The sequence below is a fragment of the Lissotriton vulgaris genome, chromosome 11 (assembly GCF_964263255.1).
Source record: "Lissotriton vulgaris chromosome 11, aLisVul1.2, whole genome shotgun sequence".
Lineage (NCBI taxonomy): Eukaryota > Metazoa > Chordata > Amphibia > Caudata > Salamandridae > Lissotriton > Lissotriton vulgaris.
The window spans coordinates 1,015,727,129-1,015,742,611 of NC_141699.1; the positions used below are offsets into that span (position 1 = coordinate 1,015,727,129).

Consider the following 15,483-nt stretch of genomic DNA (forward strand, 5'->3'; position numbering starts at 1 on the left):
GGCGGTTTGTATCCAACCGTCTGTCGAACCTCCCTGTAATCCCAGACTTGCGGCGTGCCCGTCAGGCACCGCTGTAAGGATTACAATAGCCCTTACCGCCGATCATTCTGCGGCGGTCAACCTACAGAAAAACAGCGGGCAGAAATGGATTGGAGGACTGTAGCGGGCTCCCCTACCTGCTGGGCCATAAACATAGACCCTGGGGGGCACCTATGGTGCCCCCCTACGTATCCCTACACCATGTGGTAGGCACCGCATGGTGCCTGCCAGGTAATGCACAGATATGTGTGGGGTGTCTGTTTTGGCTTGTGGCGGCTGTTGCAGAGCACAGCACCCGCCACAATGCAAAACATGGGCACTGCAACCACAATAGTGGCGGTCGCCTCCCAATTTGCCCTGTGGGACCCCCACCTCATAGGCGGGCGGTCCCAAATACGATTGGATGGTGGACGGACTAAAGTCAGTCCGCTATCCTAATAACCCCCTTAGTATAATTTGAATCTCTAGCTGTAAGGTCTCCGAAGGCCCTGTTTTATAGAACTGAGTGGCTACTGAAGCCAAAACATAAGGTGGAAAACTGAACTCAATAAGTAAGGAAAGGGGACCCCCTCTGGGAATTGCTTTCAGGTCAGGGAGTAGAGGGGAAGGCAATAACAAGAACAAGAAAAGAACTCCCTCTTGACCTATAACTACTTAAACTATAGGAGTAACCTCTCAAACATAGGGCATATACCAACAATGTCTACACAAGATGAAAAGTTTTTTTCATTTTATTTCATTTTAGCAGTTTAAAAAGTCATTTTTTTCTCCTCTTTTTTTTATTACTCCTTTTTTATATCATATTTTTCAAAATTCATCAGTTATAAAAAATATATACATTTTACACAATAGCTACAAAAAAACATTTTACAACACAATCAAATTGTCCTTATTTCTTCAAATTTATACAAAACATGAAATCAATTAAATAAGCACACCAGGTAAAGAGCCACGCACACACCACAGACATCCTCCTAAACATCCATTCCATCACAAAGACAGCAAAAAAGGAGATTTCCTATAACATTGAGACTGTAGTCCAGTAAATGACCAAAGTCATTTAGATTTCAACAGGAGAAGAAAGGTCGACGCGTTTCGGTGGAAATGCCGCATAAGGGACCACCTTCATCAGGACCAAACAGACAGTATGGTATAGGATCTCTCAACCTGGGGTGCAGATCTGGAACGATATGCACAAGAAAGAAGTAATTTACTAATATGCCCTACAATACATAGTCTGTTTTAAATCACATTTGAGACAACAGAATGGACCATTGTACATACTTAAAAGTTCATCCAACTTGACACTAACAAACGTAACCTTATAACCCATAAGCCACAGTGTGATATCCAATAACACAAGCGAAAGAGCAATTTATTTTTATTTTTATTTTTATAATGCAGTTGATATACATATCATCTAGCACAAAGAAGGAACCTCTTCAGTATGTACCTTTCTAGGACACGTACAGGCATTTAGGGGTGTTTCTACTCGTTTCCAAACACTTAAGCCCGATCTAATGCAGGGAAAGCATGGAAATTATTTTAATCTTTCAGCTTGTATACAGAACCTTACATTTTACTGTATACTATACAAGCATGGACACTCATAATTACCTGGAGATACGTAGATGTTCACCAGGCCAGATTTATATTCCTTTTTTATTAATGGATAAGGCAGCTGTTTTTTTAGGAACCTATAACAATAACGAAAGTTGCTGTTCAACCCTGATAACATCCTAGCACATATTGAACTATATGCCTACCAAAGAAAAAACCTTTTTACCTGAACTGTATACAAGGGGACAGAACCCGGCAGAGGAGGGCTTATAACTGTCTCTAAGGTCGACTTATTTTTCGTTGGTGGTGTGGAGGGGACGCCACATCTAAAATAAAATAATTGTAGATACATGACATATATCCTTTCAAAGTGAGAATCGCTGTTTTAAAGTGCATATAATGCTACTTACTTTTAAATAATTTTCCTAGTTGTATAATCCTCATAAAATGGTATGTCTTTAATCATGTAGATACCTACAACAAGAACATATGTAAAATATGTAAGAGGAAACTGATTCTCTTCTACATTAAGAAAATGCAAGACTTGCATCCAACCATGTGTGCTCTGCCAAGGCCAAAATTAAGTGCACATACATTTGAGTTAGAGCATACCATCTCTTTTTGGCAGGGTCGATATTAGAGAAACACAAATTTCTAGTAAGAGTATTCCATCCCCTTTTGGTACAATAGGTTGGTCAAGGTCTCCTACAGGAAACAGACATCTGTTCTAGAAACCAATCATTCTGGGACCAACGTTCCATTGTTGCACCCAGCGTGTGTGCTCTGCCAAAGCCGAAATTAAATGCACACACATTTGGGTTCAAGTATACCATCCCGTTTTGGCAGACTCGAAACTCGAGACGCACATGTTTTAATTAGAGTATACCATCCCCTTTTAGTTTAAACAAAGCGGTCAGTACCTCCCACAAAATTCTGATACATATTCTAACAATTATTCGATCTGGATCCCGCCGTTTACTTACATTTTGCAAGATCCAAAGATCCTGGTCCCCAATGCAAGCCGCCTCTGCCGTCGTCCGTAGTTTACTCCGCGATTATAGGTAGTAACCTCCCTCTTAAATAGCCCGCCAGAGTCCAGCAATACGCTACAGCTGCGGGGACTGCCCGTGATCTATTGCTCTGAATCAAGACGCGAAGACATAAAAAACGGACCATACGCTACCGCCATCTTAGAGTAGTGTTTAGCGAACTTTGAAGAAACGCTTACAATATGTTACTAGGAACTCCATTCACCGAAGCAGCAACTGCCTACATGTATAAATTGGGTAGAGAAAAGCAAATACCTAACTAATATTCAATATCTCGACTTCGATACGTTGACAAGAGCACTAAAGATAGAAAACGGACTAAACCGGAGCCGCCATCTTGAGGTGATGTCAATAAGGCAATAAAGGACTGCAGTCTTATTCTAATGGTCCCTATAGAAAGGCACAAGATTCAAGTATAATAACTGGATAAGCGTCACTTTCCCTAGCTCATCTCGTGCACAGAGTATTTAGACCAGACATCCAAATTGGTACCTACGATGTCAATATACAATTGAAAATGGTAACATTAGTCAGTTACACAAACTGCACTCATGGTGCAAAATAGTTTTACAATGCTAGGGAGGATGGAGGTACTTCTATTTATTGTTTTCGCACACATTTGTTACTGATTCGTCCCAAGGAAAATAATACAATTATCGGTATTCCACAAAAAGTAATAAAGACATATCTGAATCTCAGCACAGCACAGATAATGTCATGACTTCACTACATGATACCTAAATTTCTAACCTCAATTTCTGGCAGGTATTCAGAGAAGTATTCCAGAGCCCTTGTAATTTAAGTTGTTAATAGTTACCAGGGTTTAGTTATAATCCACTGGATCTCCTCATTCAATCCCTGCTTTACAGAGTCGAGGAAAAAAATCCAAAAGCACTCACGTCGTTTGCGTGAGATATCCATAGGGATACCAACACTACCCTTTACCTTTTCGAGAATACACCAACGAATTTCATTTTCCAAGTGACCTTTTTCGTTGAAGTGTTTAACAAGGGGCGCTTCAATGCGCTTGTTACGGATTGCAGATTTGTGTTCGCTCAGGCGGACACGGAATTCACGTCCTGTTTCCCCTATATATATCATATTGCAGGGGCAAAGAATACTGTAAATTATGTTTTTGCTCCGACAATTAGTGAAATCCTTAAGTACAATCTGTTTGTCCTTATGTACAAGGCAATCAGTAACTTGGGCAGTATCACATGCATGGCAGCCGCCACATCTGTGATTTCCTAAAACAGGTGGTAATCCTGTGATGGTACTTTGTCTCATCTTATTAGCACCTTCCATTCTTGTATGGACCAAAATGTCCCGTAGGTTACGATTCCTGCGGAATGCTACTAGGGGTGGTTCTAAATTGGACTCTTCATCTCCTATGTTCAATGTTTTCCAGTTTCGCTGAATGATATTCTTAAGTTTAAAGTTGAACGGGGAATGGTTCACCACACAGACCACTTGATCTTTCTTGGCTCGTTGATTGCCTTCTAATAGGGCATCTCTATCATAGTACTTAGCCCTCTTATAGGCATGGCGTACTAGTCGTTTCGGATAACCTCTGATTAGCAGCCTAGATCTCAGAGCATCTCCATGTCTATGAAATTCCGACATAGTACTGCAATTTCTTCGAATGCGAAGAAATTCTCCAAACGGGATTGAATCTTTTTGTATGGAGGGGTGGTAGCTTTGATATTGTAGGATTGTATTTTTGGCTGTGGGTTTTCGGAATAGACTTACCTCCAGAACAGTGTTGGTTCCGGATATACAAATATCCAGGAATTCCACACTTTGTGTGCTACTATTGGCAGTAAAGGTTAAGTTGCTGTCGCTGGCATTAAGCCATAATAGGTATTCTTTTAGGGACTCTTCATCACCTCTCCAGATCAGGAAAATATCATCGATGAAGCGCCTCCATGTGATAACATTATCAAAGAATGGAGCCACTTCATTAAAGATATTTCTCCTCTCCCACTCCCCCATATAGATATTCGCTACGCTGGGGGCACAAGATGCCCCCATGCTGGTACCCATAATTTGTTGGAAGAGCGCCCCATTGAACTCAAAAAAGTTGTTAAATAAAACAACTTCCAGGCATTCAAGTATAAACCTGTCAGGTCTATCACCCGGAGTCCTGGAGAGGAGGTCGGCAACTGACTGTAACGCTTGACACTGAGGGATGTTGGTGTACAACGCCTCAATGTCAAGCGTCACGAGTATCTCCGTCTGAGGATTAAATGCCATACCTTCCAATTTCGAGATAATGTCACCAGTATCGCGAATAAAGGAGGTATAAGTCCGGGTTAGCGGACATAAGAAGGAATCAACAAATTTTGAAAGTGGCTCGGTGCTGGAGCCAATGGTAGAAATGATTGGCCGCATAGGAGGGTCAATTACACATTTATGAGTTTTTGGGAGTCCATAGAGGGCTGGGGTTACAGGACAAGATTTATTAAGGAAATTAAACTCCTGTTGGCAGATGTCACCTCTCTCCAGAGCTTGACTAGTTATATCCTCAATAGTTCGTTTGAGTTTCATTAGGTCCCTTGGATGTGCTTTCCTGTAATGGTGGGTCACTGACAACATGTTATTAATCTTTTTCTCGTAATCCACCTTATCAAGAACAGCAATCCCTCCCCCTTTATCACATGGTTTCACAATCAATTCTTTGTTGGATTTTAAGGTTTGAAGTGCCTTATTTTCTGTTATCGTGAGGTTATAACGAACGGATTGAGATGTCTTAGTTAGCCTACCAACTTCCTTTAAAACAGTTTGTTCAAAGACATGAACCTCCGGGCCAACCATTTCCAAGGTTGGGGTAAATTGTGATGGGGGTTTGCAGTTTGAGCGGTTGGTCTCGCTCGTTACTGCTGGGCGGTCTAAAAAAAACTTTTTCAAACGGACCTTCCTGAAAAAGGAAAATAGATCTTGGTATATTTTGAAGATGTTAGGGTGGGTACTGGGAACAAACGAGAGGCCTCTGCTCAACACAGAACGTTCCTCATTGTTCAACTGTATAGATGACAGATTAAAGATTGGTAGATCATCATTCCTGTTTAGTGTGATCATGTCATCAGTATTTAACGCCAGTATTGGTTGTGTCTGGTTTTTACATATGGCTGTTGATGTAGAGGGGCTCCCTGCTGTGGTTCCCTCCTGTCTGGATCCCAGCGTTTGTTCCTTCCACGAAACTGACCTCTCCCTAAAAAAGGAGATGATTGCCCTCGGTATGGCTGGTGTCCCATAGGTCTACCTCGAAAAGGTCTTCCCTCATAGTATTGTCCGTCATTGTCCTGGCCTATCTCATTATCGGAATCAGTAGAAAATGTATCGGAGAAATTAATGCCTCGTCTACGATATCTGTTTGTGTTTCCTGATTGCCCTTGGTTGTAATTAGGTTCTTGATAAAAGTTGGCCTGCAGGTAGGGATATGCCTTTTCCTGAGTATACCATCTAATGTCCTTTTTTAATTTATCAGTTTTTTTGTTAGTAAGATATATTTCAAAATCTTTCATATCAGTGTTAATCCTTTCCAATCTGGCCTTTGCCTCGTCAAGTGCTGTGGACGTATTTAATTTTTCCTCCAACGATATAATTTCTTTATTCAAGGCTTCCATCATATCTCTAGCTGTCTCAATAATCAGCATCATCCAGTCCCTGGAGCAGCGGTTGGCAATAAGCGACCACCGCTCCAGGAACTTTCTGACTTCTATAAACAGGGCCGGTACATTCCTAACTCGCAGGCCTGACGGAATGACTCCAGATTTTAGGTATTGAAGCATATAATGTGCATGTGATTCCATGCGCTTCAGTCTCTTCCTCATATTGAGCAGGTTATTCCATTCCGGATTTTCACTTTGTTGTACTGGGATCACACTATCACTAGTAAGGGCTCTGCCTACCAATGCTGAAAAGTCTTCATCGGTGAATCCGAAGGTTTTAATTCCTTCCATTTTAGACTATCTATAATTAGGAATGAGTGACTCAGAAAAAAATTAGAGAACAAATATAAACCACCACCACATATATCACAAACAGTTATCACTCATATCAGTAGTTAACTATGGTCCAAAGGTTGTGTCAAATGTTCATACTACTACTCATACACAAAATCCCACAGTTAAATAACCGCGATACCAATAAGTAAGGAAAGGGGACCCCCTCTGGGAATTGCTTTCAGGTCAGGGAGTAGAGGGGAAGGCAATAACAAGAACAAGAAAAGAACTCCCTCTTGACCTATAACTACTTAAACTATAGGAGTAACCTCTCAAACATAGGGCATATACCAACAATGTCTACACAAGATGAAAAGTTTTTTTCATTTTATTTCATTTTAGCAGTTTAAAAAGTCATTTTTTTCTCCTCTTTTTTTTATTACTCCTTTTTTATATCATATTTTTCAAAATTCATCAGTTATAAAAAATATATACATTTTACACAATAGCTACAAAAAAACATTTTACAACACAATCAAATTGTCCTTATTTCTTCAAATTTATACAAAACATGAAATCAATTAAATAAGCACACCAGGTAAAGAGCCACGCACACACCACAGACATCCTCCTAAACATCCATTCCATCACAAAGACAGCAAAAAAGGAGATTTCCTATAACATTGAGACTGTAGTCCAGTAAATGACCAAAGTCATTTAGATTTCAACAGGAGAAGAAAGGTCGACGCGTTTCGGTGGAAATGCCGCATAAGGGACCACCTTCATCAGGACCAAACAGACAGTATGGTATAGGATCTCTCAACCTGGGGTGCAGATCTGGAACGATATGCACAAGAAAGAAGTAATTTACTAATATGCCCTACAATACATAGTCTGTTTTAAATCACATTTGAGACAACAGAATGGACCATTGTACATACTTAAAAGTTCATCCAACTTGACACTAACAAACGTAACCTTATAACCCATAAGCCACAGTGTGATATCCAATAACACAAGCGAAAGAGCAATTTATTTTTATTTTTATTTTTATAATGCAGTTGATATACATATCATCTAGCACAAAGAAGGAACCTCTTCAGTATGTACCTTTCTAGGACACGTACAGGCATTTAGGGGTGTTTCTACTCGTTTCCAAACACTTAAGCCCGATCTAATGCAGGGAAAGCATGGAAATTATTTTAATCTTTCAGCTTGTATACAGAACCTTACATTTTACTGTATACTATACAAGCATGGACACTCATAATTACCTGGAGATACGTAGATGTTCACCAGGCCAGATTTATATTCCTTTTTTATTAATGGATAAGGCAGCTGTTTTTTTAGGAACCTATAACAATAACGAAAGTTGCTGTTCAACCCTGATAACATCCTAGCACATATTGAACTATATGCCTACCAAAGAAAAAACCTTTTTACCTGAACTGTATACAAGGGGACAGAACCCGGCAGAGGAGGGCTTATAACTGTCTCTAAGGTCGACTTATTTTTCGTTGGTGGTGTGGAGGGGACGCCACATCTAAAATAAAATAATTGTAGATACATGACATATATCCTTTCAAAGTGAGAATCGCTGTTTTAAAGTGCATATAATGCTACTTACTTTTAAATAATTTTCCTAGTTGTATAATCCTCATAAAATGGTATGTCTTTAATCATGTAGATACCTACAACAAGAACATATGTAAAATATGTAAGAGGAAACTGATTCTCTTCTACATTAAGAAAATGCAAGACTTGCATCCAACCATGTGTGCTCTGCCAAGGCCAAAATTAAGTGCACATACATTTGAGTTAGAGCATACCATCTCTTTTTGGCAGGGTCGATATTAGAGAAACACAAATTTCTAGTAAGAGTATTCCATCCCCTTTTGGTACAATAGGTTGGTCAAGGTCTCCTACAGGAAACAGACATCTGTTCTAGAAACCAATCATTCTGGGACCAACGTTCCATTGTTGCACCCAGCGTGTGTGCTCTGCCAAAGCCGAAATTAAATGCACACACATTTGGGTTCAAGTATACCATCCCGTTTTGGCAGACTCGAAACTCGAGACGCACATGTTTTAATTAGAGTATACCATCCCCTTTTAGTTTAAACAAAGCGGTCAGTACCTCCCACAAAATTCTGATACATATTCTAACAATTATTCGATCTGGATCCCGCCGTTTACTTACATTTTGCAAGATCCAAAGATCCTGGTCCCCAATGCAAGCCGCCTCTGCCGTCGTCCGTAGTTTACTCTACTGCCACTTCCCGGACAGGCGGTTTGTATCCAACCGTCTGTCGAACCTCCCTGTAATCCCAGACTTGCGGCGTGCCCGTCAGGCACCGCTGTAAGGATTACAATAGCCCTTACCGCCGATCATTCTGCGGCGGTCAACCTACAGAAAAACAGCGGGCAGAAATGGATTGGAGGACTGTAGCGGGCTCCCCTACCTGCTGGGCCATAAACATAGACCCTGGGGGGCACCTATGGTGCCCCCCTACGTATCCCTACACCATGTGGTAGGCACCGCATGGTGCCTGCCAGGTAATGCACAGATATGTGTGGGGTGTCTGTTTTGGCTTGTGGCGGCTGTTGCAGAGCACAGCACCCGCCACAATGCAAAACATGGGCACTGCAACCACAATAGTGGCGGTCGCCTCCCAATTTGCCCTGTGGGACCCCCACCTCATAGGCGGGCGGTCCCAAATACGATTGGATGGTGGACGGACTAAAGTCAGTCCGCTATCCTAATAACCCCCTTAGTATAATTTGAATCTCTAGCTGTAAGGTCTCCGAAGGCCCTGTTTTATAGAACTGAGTGGCTACTGAAGCCAAAACATAAGGTGGAAAACTGAACTCCATCATGCAATGGTCAAAATGGTTTTATAAATGCAATAACTTACTGGCACAAATTCAGAAGCTTTTGACTTTCTCCTTCATGACATTCTTGCTATATGTCCACTGTATCTGAGTCACATTTTTAAAAACACATTAGGCAAAAAGAGGATTGTCAACCATTACTAGAAATGGGTATCACCAGCTGTGATGGCACTGCACTTTACACATTGTGTATCTGCAGAAATTTCTCATGGATGCTCTTCTATATACACTTAATTTATAATGACATCCTGGTTTCCCTCCGATTGTGGATGGCAAATAACCTCTTGAAACTCAACCCAAACCGGCGGAAGGCATACTATTTTCTCCCAAACACAAAAGCCCTGAACCTGAATGTCTCATGGAGCTGATGACTTTGGTGTAGCAATAGCCCCAGCAGCCCGCTGTGCGGTGGCCCGAACTCCAGGGAGTCCCCACTGGCACTGTGCATGGGTGGTGGGCCCCTGGTCTGTGAGCTCCTGACTAGGTCCAGAGCATGCGGTCCCCATCAATCAATCAATCAGTGAATTGTGAAGAGCGCTACTCACACGTGAGAGTCTCAAGGCGCTGGGGCGGGGGGGGGAGTGGGTGCAGCTACGAGTCAGCCAAAGAACCAGGTCTTGAGGCTCTTTCTAAAGGTGTGCAGAGTGGGGGGAGCGTCTGATGTCGATTGGGAGCTGGTTCCTGGTCTTTGCCGTGATGTAGGAAAAGACTCTTCCACCCGCTCTGGCTCTGCAGATGTGTGGGGTTTCGGCAAGGGCATGGTCAGCGGAGCGGAGGTTTCTCTTGGGGACGTGAAGGGAGACTCTTTCATTGTGGTATTGGGGTCTGGTGTTGAGGAGAAATTTGTAGGCATAGGTGAGTAGCTTCAAGGTTACTCTCTTCTCGAAGGGGTCCCAGTGGAGTCTCACAGGTGTTGTGTGATGTGTTCATGTCATGGGATGCTGAGGAAGAGCCTGGCCATGGTGTTTAGGATGGTCTGGAGTTTGCAGAGCTGGGATTTGTTGATTCCGGAGTAGAGGGTGTTTCTGTAGTACAGTCAGCTTGTTTTGAGTGCATGGGTGATGGTCTTTCTGGATTTAGGAGGATCCATATGAAGGTCTTGCAAAGGATGCAGAAGGTGTTGAAGCAGTTGGAGGCAATGGCGTTGATCTGTCGGGTCATGGTGCGGGAGGAGTCGAGTATGATGCCAAGGTTTCGGGCATGGTCCGTGTGAGTGGGGGCAGTGCCAAGGGCGGTGGCCACCAGGTGCTGTCCCATGCAGAGGGGGTAAGTCCGAGGACGAGGACTTCTGTCTTCTCCGAGTTGAGATTTGGGCAGCTTCTGCTCATCCAGGATACAACGTCTTTGATTCCTTTCTGGAAGCTGAGTTTGGTGGTGTAGGGATCTTTTGTGAGGGAGAGGATGAGCTGGATGTCCTCGGCATAGGATACTATGCTGAGTCCATGCTGTCTGACGATGGCGGTGAGGGGGGCCATGTAGATGTTGATAACGTGTAGCTGAGCGATGATCCTTGGGGTACTCCGCAGTTGATCCCTGTGGGTTCAGAGAGAAAGGGCATGAGTCAGATCCCACCATGTACTTTACAAGGGGACCCCCTAAAGTTGCATTAAGCCACTGGCTGACATTTGCTGATTTTTCTCATTCTCTCATCGGTCTCATTGGGATTCCTGCTCAATACTGCCCTTTCAGTGGATAAAACACAGTCATAAATTCTCTCAAGCATCTAACATCTACCTCCATGCCCTAAAGAAAGGTGATGCCACTTTTGACACCTGACCAACCCAAGGCTGCAGCACTAGCTTTGATTGCATCACAACTGAACCTTGGCAAGTCAGTCATGGGGTTCTGCCACAGTAAACATGCAACCCACTGAATGCTTTGTCTCATGCCACTGCCAGACTCCCTTCATCCTCAAGTACATATGATCATATGACCATCCTTCTCTCCGCTTGCATTAGCTCCCCATTAAGGTAAGTAGAGTGTAACCGGCACAGCTGATTCAGGTAAGAGTGGTGGAGTGGACGGGGCGGGTGGGGGTTAGGGGTGAAGTCGGCAGACGACAGAATGGGGAAAATAAAATAAATAAATAAAAATACTTACCTTGCACTTGCGCATTATCGAGCGGAATGTAAGTGCTTTTATTTATTTATTAATTATTTTCCCCATTCCGTCGTCTGTCGACCCCCCACCCCACCCCACCCCACCGCTCTTACATGAACCGGCTGCGCCTGGTGCAGAAGTAAATAAAAATTATAAGGCAACTTGTACATTCCCTATTTTTGCATTCTCTCTCTTAAGAAATAACTTAATTACATTGTTGTGTGAAAATGTTGGACGTGACAGTGATGTGTGCAGGCACGAAGCATGTGGTGTGGATCAAGATATTGGACAGCATCCTGGATATACACAGGAAATGAGCTGGACAAGGAAGAGAGGGAGTTCAAACTGATCCCAGGGCTGGGATTCAGAGAAACAGAGAAAGAATGGTTCTGGAAAAACTGGAACAAAAGGGGACTGGCAAGCACAACACCTGCATGCATATCTATATCCAGAAACTGGAAAGGATATCTTACTGCCATACTAATGCAGGGTGCCTTGTTCTGTGTAAACCAATCATAATCAATTTGATGCGTGCTGTGAAGGTCTCATGTTGCAATGATGCTTGTGGTACTAAATATAAATATTTGCACATATAGTAGCTGTTAGATGGCTGCGAAATCACATTATATTCTATTGAGAATGCATACAAATGTTAATGCTTGTGTAATTGAGAGAGCTGTTGGTGTGATTCGTAATAGAATGCTCTCCAATGATCATTGTGGTTATTAATTAAACATTTCATGCTGATACATGAGTGCTCCTGAACTTTACTGAGAAAAGAAAACAGTTTTTCTTTACAGAAGTCAATTCATGCAAGGTGGGCTCACATACAAATCCCTGTGCAATAAGCCCTCTGCTATCTCTCAGACATGCTCAGAATATCAGGTGCCAAAAGAGATTTACACTCCTCAAGGGAAGACTTGATTAGAGAACCTTCCAAAAACAACAGAAATATTTGAAAAGATGGCCTATCACCTTCAGGACCACTCTGTTGAGTGCAGTAACTGGTTGAAACACAGACTTATGCCTTTCCACAGGAATGTGAAAATGTATATATACATACATATATTGGATATATTGTATATATACGTGTGTCTTCCCACCTGGTAGCTGTCCGAACCCTTGACACCTCTTCTGTTGTTTTTGTTTGTTGCCTCTATCGTTACAGGTAGTATTTATTTTAACTAAACAGCACCCATATATTCTCTACTGATGGAGTGCAATAGAAAACCCATAAATACATTTACAATTAAATAAATAAAATGCACTTCAGGTGAACATATGTGTAAATATTGGATATATTTAGAGTGTACAGATGCATGTACCACATCTAGAATTCGTTCAAAAGAATACATTGTACTGTTTATTTCAGAGCATATTAAGATTGTCAGCCTGCGCCTCAAAATAGAGGGGCGTATTTATAAGAGGATTGTGCTGCGTTTGCACCACACAATGTGATGCATGCATGACACAAACCTCTAAGACAGATTTCTGAAGCCACTCATGGCCACTTTGCTTGGCTCTGAGTGTCTCCATATATCTTGAGTAGTGCACTCAGCACAAAACACTGCGTTGCACCACTCTGCCCTGGGTAGTCATCCATGGGCTTTGCGGTGGGTGTTCCCACGCAACTCCCATGGATTTTGACGCATTTGCAGATTTACAAGAACTTGTAAATCTGGGATTGCGCCAAAATGTAATGCCTTCCCAGGGGAGGCATAACGAGGAGAAATTCCTTTATATCTTTTCAGTACTTCCTCTTTATATGTGTGCTGCATTGTGCAGCACACATGTATGGAGGAATATACCTCCCAGGATAGACTCTGTGCAGGAAGTTGTCCCTTCCTGCACAAAAGCAATCCTGCCTCCAACACAGACACCCTTGTTCCATGGTGCATAAAGTGCACCAGCGCAGGGGAAAAGGCAGGAATGTGCCATATTCCTTTAAATACTGTGCTTTCCTGCCCTTTCCCTATGGCACAGTGCATCAAGGTGACCTGCTGCGCTGCACCATAGCTCCATTAATAAGCGCCAAATAATTTATCTTGCATCCTCTAAAATGAGGTCCTCACACTAGTTCTCCCAAAGCAAAAATATATGTTTGCACCACACTCGCTGCCAAAAGAACTCCCTTACCCGTCTACTTTGAATACATTCTTTTTTCAAAATACTTTATTGGTTTTCAAAAGGTATACAGAGAGCGTATAGCAGGGTACGCAAGGATATCCAAGGAAAAGTTTTACTAGGCAAATTTTTACATGTGCATGTATACCGTGAGGGTAATATGCCTTAATGGACATCGCAAGCCTACCCCGGCGACCATTGGTAGCCGGAAAAAAACGGACAGGCAAAGGAAAGGAGAAAGGAAAGAAAAAGAAAAGGTAAGAGAGGGAGGAGCCACGGCTAGGCGAGCTGTAGCATCGCATTTGCATATCTATTCACATGTTTGCACAAGTGATCGATATTTGCAACTTTACATAACATGACAGTCTAGTGATTGTACCCATGAAACATATCACTTGAATACAATTTATACAGATAGAGCTACAGTAATGTCCCCGGATATGAGTCCTTGTTGAGCTCTTTATTTATGGAGGTTTCTAAGAGTCTAGAAACGTGTCTAGAGAGTTTCAAAGTGTCCTGGATGTCGGTTTCCATGGGGAGCTTTGGAATGCTTTGTTATCAGCCCCTCTGAGGTGGAAGCAATATACCAACTACCATGGAGTTAGTAGTTCTATGGAAAGATGGCTGAAGTCTACATTTGGTGAAATGTGATTACAAGCTCATCTCAATTTTAGTCTGACACCTCACCACCTCAAGATGCTGCATGCAGCTGTATTTCTAGTTTGTCAAGGTCCCTGCAGACCTGTGACAAACAATTACTAACAGATACTCCAGCCCTCCATACATATACCTAACAGGGTTGGTAATGTGAATTGATCCAGAAAAACATATTTCCATATTTGATTCTCTAAAAAACCTGTAACTTCAAATAAATTTGCCCTTTTCTCAGAGGTCTTGGGAGAGAAGAGGAGAAAAAGGCTCTTATAATAGACCCCTCACTGTAGTATTAAAAACAGCACATTGCTGACCACCTGACACTCCTACCAATTATAGTATGTCATGTTTGGTTTCTTTCAGTTCCAGACAGTTAACAGTCATGCCCATGATGACCATAGAGTGGCAGTGTTCCTGGCTCGGTCCCTGAGTCTCAATGTGTGAAATATTGCATGAATATTGATGAGAAATTGGAAGTTTGTGAATTGACCATTCCACATCGGTTGTAAAAATACTCGTTGCAAATTGTGACCAGTTTTTGTGATGCATGCGTCAGGTCCCATGTCATTTTATTGATGAGTCTTTGGACCACACACTATGCAACATTATCATCAGAAGATGGCAAATGTATCTTCAAAGTTGTACAGATTTTTTTTATGGGCTTTGAGGATAACATTATTTCTCATGAACTGGATACAAGGTTGCAGGCTAAGTTTGTGTCTCTCAGTAGGAATGTGTATGCTTGAAATACTGTATTCAGTCATCTTGAATCGCATAGGAAAGTTAGAGAGCAAGATCTCTGATGGTAGCCTGAAAATAATGCTGTAACATAGGATGGTGGAGATACGCTGGCAATGTGTGTCTTCCTAGGCAAAAAAGTGCCAGTATGATGTCCAAGGACCCGATTCACAGAACTAACTTAAGACAAAATCCTAAACTTACTACTTTTGGTATTCACCGAAGTTAGGATTTTGTCTTACGTTTGTCTTAAGACAGACTTAAGACAGACTTAAGACAGTCTTAAGTTAGGATTTTGTCTCAAACCTGTCTTAAGACAAACTTAAGACAAAATTCTAACTTCTGTGAATACCAAAAGTAGTAAGTTTAGGATTTTGTCTTAA

The 15,483-nt window shown here is 42.1% G+C and overlaps 2 long non-coding RNA genes across 2 annotated transcripts; both read right to left on the bottom strand.

Moving 5' to 3' along the window:
- Positions 1-819: 819 nt before the first annotated feature.
- On the bottom strand, positions 820-2,648 carry LOC147683942 (uncharacterized). Its single transcript, XR_015301070.1, has 6 exons — positions 2,583-2,648; positions 2,010-2,073; positions 1,826-1,925; positions 1,657-1,736; positions 1,493-1,556; positions 820-1,219 (listed from the first exon to the last, which is right to left on the bottom strand). It is a non-coding gene; the product is annotated as an uncharacterized LOC147683942 (long non-coding RNA).
- A 4,381-nt stretch (positions 2,649-7,029) lies between these two features.
- Positions 7,030-8,858, bottom strand: LOC147683943 (uncharacterized). Its single transcript, XR_015301071.1, has 6 exons — positions 8,793-8,858; positions 8,220-8,283; positions 8,036-8,135; positions 7,867-7,946; positions 7,703-7,766; positions 7,030-7,429 (listed from the first exon to the last, which is right to left on the bottom strand). It is a non-coding gene; the product is annotated as an uncharacterized LOC147683943 (long non-coding RNA).
- Between the last annotated feature and the right edge of the window lie 6,625 nt (positions 8,859-15,483).